Below are 4,448 nucleotides of genomic sequence, written 5' to 3'. Positions count from 1 at the left end.
CTGCCTCAGCCTCCCGAAGTAGCAGGACCCCACAGGCGGCCGCCAACCTCCCCGGCTTAGTTTTTGTATTTAGTAGAGGACGGGTTTCACATTGTTAGCCAGGGATGTCTCACTCCTGAACCTCGGCTTCTGGCCCGTCTCGGCCTTCCCAAAGTGCTGGGATTACAGGCTGAGCCACCCGCGCCCCGGCTTTTTTTTTTTTTTTGAGACGGAGTCTCGGCTTGTGTCGGCCCAGGGCTGGATTGCAGTGGGCCGGATCTCAGCTCACTGCAAAGCCCGCCTCTCCGGGTTTGCGCCATTTCCCTGCCTCAGGCCTCCCGAGTAGCGGGATTACAGCGCCCCCGCCACCCTCGCCCAGCTAGTTTTGCATTTTTTAGTAGAGGACGGGGTTTTCACCGTGTTAAAGCCCAGGGATGGTCTCATCTCCTGGACTCGTGATCTGGCCCGTCTCGGCCTCCCAAAGTGCTGGGATTACAGGCTTGAGCCACCGCGCCCGGCCGCCTACACTTGTTTCTAATTGAAGATTGCATCCAGTATCATGGTTTTAATTATCATCCATATGTTCTGGAATCCCAGTTTTGTATTACTGGCCTGAATTTTATCTTCAATTCCAGGCTCTTTACCCAGGTGCCTTCTCTGTATATCCACTTGGATTTCTAGTATGTATCTCAAGATAAGCAAACCAAACTCCTGTTCTTATCTCCCTAAACGTCTTTCATAGTTTTTCTCAAAAAATGATAAGTTCATCCTTCCAGCTGCTATAGCCTAAAACCTTGGTGTTACTCTTGTCCTTTTTTTGTGATCTCACATCCCACATTTAATCTATCAGCAAATTCCATTAGCTCTGTCTTCAAATCATCCCAGAATTTGACAACTTCTCACCATCCCCACTACTACCCTTCTGATCAAGCCTCCATTATCTTTCACCTGGAATATTGCAAAACACACAATATAGGTCACTTTCTTTCCACTCTTCCCACAATCAAGCCAATTCCTCTATGCCTCCCATTTAACTCAGAGTAAAATCCAAAGTCCTTAAAATGTCCTATAAGGCTGTAAATGATCTGGCTCCCATCTGAGCTACCAATCTCCCACACTTTCATGCCACTCCACCCCCTGCCTTCTTGCTATTTTTCTAACAGGCCTGGCTTGCTCCTGTCTTAGGGCCTTTGTACTTGCTCCTCCCTCCACCTGGAATTTTATTCCCCCAGATATTTTGCTTTTCTCTACATCTTTTATCCCCAGATATTAAACCATATGTTTTACTTTTTTAAAAACAAAAAATCTATATTCCTCTATGATCATATAAGCTTCCTAAGTCTTATAATCTTTTTTGGAGGGTGGGGGCTCTGTTTTGTTCAATGCTATATCCCTTGCATCAAGAATACTTCTGGCACATGGTAGATATATGGCACATGTGTTAGAAGAATAAATGAGTAAGAAAATTGTATCTGAATCATACAAACCATTCAGTGAAATAACATCTTGCTAGTTTAAGAAAAAAATCCTAAGTGACAGTACTAAGGCAATAATGCTTTAGTGAAAACAGTGGGGAGTGGGGAAAAAGAAAACGACAGCTGTTGACTATTTACTCTGTTCAGGTACTATGCTAGTTTCTTTATATACATATCAAATTAAATATTTACGTTAGTTCCTGTGATGTGGGTATTCAATAATTTTATAGAAATAGTAACTAAGAGAAGGGTCACGTGGTGGCTGGGCCGGGGAAATGGCGGCTTCAGGAGAGAGCAGGACTTCAGGTGGCGGAGGCAGCACCAACGAAGCATTTATGACCTTCTACAGTGAGGTGAAACAAATAGAGAAGAGAGACTCGATTCTAACATCGAAAAATCAGATTGAAAGACTGACCCATCCTGGTTCCTCTTACTTCAATTTGAACGCATTTGAGGTTCTTCGGCTAGATCCTGAAGTTACAGATGAGGAAATAAAAAAGCGGTTTCGGCAGTTATCCATCTTGGTGCATCCTGACAAAAATCAAGATCATGCTGACAGAGCACAAAAGGCTTTTGAAGCTGTGGACAAAGCTTACAAGTTGCTACTGGATCAGGAGCAAAAGAAGAGGGCACTGGATGTAATTCAGGTGGGAAAAAAATACGTGGAACACACTGTGAAAGAGTGAAAAAAACAATTAAAGAAGGAAGGAAAACCTACAATTGTAGAGGAGGATGATCCTGAGCTGTTCAAACAAGCTGTATATAAACAGACAATGAAACTCTTTGCTGAGCTGGAAATTAAAAGGAAAGAGTGAGAAGTCAAAGAGATGCATGAAAGGAAACGACAAAGGGAAAAAGAGATTGAAGCTCAAGAAAAAGCCTAACGGGAGAGAGAGTGGCAGAAAAACTTTGAGAAAAGTCGAGATGGTAGTGTGGACAGCTGGCAAAACTTGCAAGCCAATACAAAGGGGAAGAAAGAGAAGAAAAATCGGACCTTCTTGAGACCACAAGAAGTAAAAATGGAGCAGCGTGAGTGACCACCCGGGGTCACAGGCACAGAAGCTTCCCCTTGCTATCTCCCTTCCTGCTTGGAAGGACTCATTCTTTTCTCCCACTTCCACCCCAACCTAGAGTAGTATTTGCTTTTTAGTCCATTTTGTTTTCAATACAATTTAATATTGATCAGAGTAATTCTTTTGTACATTGAAATGAGGGGCTTGGTTTAAAAAAAGACCTTCCCCTCTCCCTGCCCCTAGAACAACCAGGATTAGAAGGTGCCACCATTGGTGCTGCCTTCTCTTCCCACAACTTGTAACTCAGTATTTTGTACTTCGCTGAATTGTGATGGTTAGAAACTTCGTGGATAGTTTGTGGAAATCATCCAATTAAACATATTGCTTAAAATGATGTTGCTGTGACTTCAGAGACAAGCCTGGAAGGGGCACCTTAGGAAGCCTCTTCGTTTCAGTTGCTTGCTTCTGGGTGTGCTCCCTTCGAAGGCCCAGATGAGACAGGGAACACTTGCGGGCACACAGAGTGGCCTCTGATGCCCTGTTATCCTGTGGTGTTTGGCATGTGTCCCCCATCTACTGACCAATCAGTGTGACATGAAGCCCACACCACCCAAACTTTTCACTTTCCAAAGAGCTAGCCATCCTCCACCCAGTACCATGTCCTAGCCTGTCTGCATTTGTTAGTGGTAATATTCTTTATGTATAATACATTTTTATACCCCCCCCTCCAAAAAGAAATAGTAACTAAGACTCACAGAAGTAAAATTATAGCTAAAGGTCACATGATTGCTAAGCAGAATAGACACATCTTAAAGCTAATATTGATTCAAAATATCATAAACTTTTTATGTTACCATGCATTTTACAGAGAGGCTGGGAAATGCTAAGAGATACTGAGATGGGTTATTAGTGCCATACTACCCTTTGATAGGCATTATTGAGTTTTGATCTTTTTTTCTATGCTTTCTTAAAAATATTTACATCTTTAAGTAATCATGTATCACAGAATTTAGATAACATTCATAGGGAAATAAGAATCAAGTATTTAATGAGAATTTAGTGTCCCATTAATTATATTCCATTCTTTATTTTAGGTTCTCTTGTTGGGAAAACCTTTACAAGGCTGTGTTATATGCAGTGAAATAACATTGAAATGTGGCAGGATCTTCTTTTGAAGCTGTAGAAAAGCTATTTTGTGGTTTAAATAATTTTCTAAAGTTGCATTGAATTATGTATTTTGATAGCCTCTGTTTTCTGTCTTACTGTATGTATGCCCTATACAAACTATAGTGTAACAATATTTACTTTCATTTGAATTTGTTACTGGGCCCATGAAGATGTTTCTTGACCCTTACCCTTATAAACTTCCAAAGGAGTTTGTGTGTACCCTATTAACAGAGAAAGTGAAAAAGTAGATAGTATTCAATTAGTTCAGTTGATGATGAAGACATGTTCCCCTTTAGAAGAAGGATATTTTATAAGCCTTACAATAAATTAATTTATATTTTATTTTTGACTTTATCATCATCAATTTGGGGCAAAAAATTAATCATTTTGTATGCTAATAGAGGTCAATGACTAGATACCAGTATCTGATGATTCACACCAATTCTTTTATTTTGTAATGTTTTAAAGGGCATTTATTATCTTTCACAGTATATCTTTCTATGGGATGTGAGAAAGGTTTATCACATGGAAGAAACTCAAAGATATCAACTTGATGGGGTTGAGCAGCACAAAATCAACGATCCATTATTTTGAATAGTAGCTGTAGGTCAACAAATAACTGTGATGAAGAAAATGCTCTTTTCATAATAACGGCATCACAAAGGGCTTTGGATCATATTCTGTCTAATATTGAAAAATGAAAGTTATATAAAATAGTAAAAATTTGAAAGCATGGTCTAACCACAGCTTGGGATTAAAAGTTACAATATTGGAGGATTCCGTGAACATGGAAAATTGTTTATAATATAGTGCC

The 4,448-nt window shown here is 40.2% G+C and overlaps 1 pseudogene; it reads left to right on the top strand.

Annotated features, from left to right (window-relative positions):
* Positions 1–1,708: 1,708 nt before the first annotated feature.
* LOC108530525 (dnaJ homolog subfamily C member 8 pseudogene) lies at positions 1,709–2,491 on the top strand (annotated as a pseudogene).
* The last annotated feature ends 1,957 nt before the right edge of the window (positions 2,492–4,448 follow it).

Source organism: Rhinopithecus bieti, unplaced genomic scaffold (genome assembly GCF_001698545.2).
Source record: "Rhinopithecus bieti isolate Rb0 unplaced genomic scaffold, ASM169854v2 scaffold_8000, whole genome shotgun sequence".
Classification (NCBI taxonomy): Eukaryota; Metazoa; Chordata; class Mammalia; order Primates; family Cercopithecidae; genus Rhinopithecus; species Rhinopithecus bieti.
The sequence above is the reverse complement of the archived record's forward strand: the minus strand, read 5'-3'. Positions and strand labels throughout refer to the sequence as shown.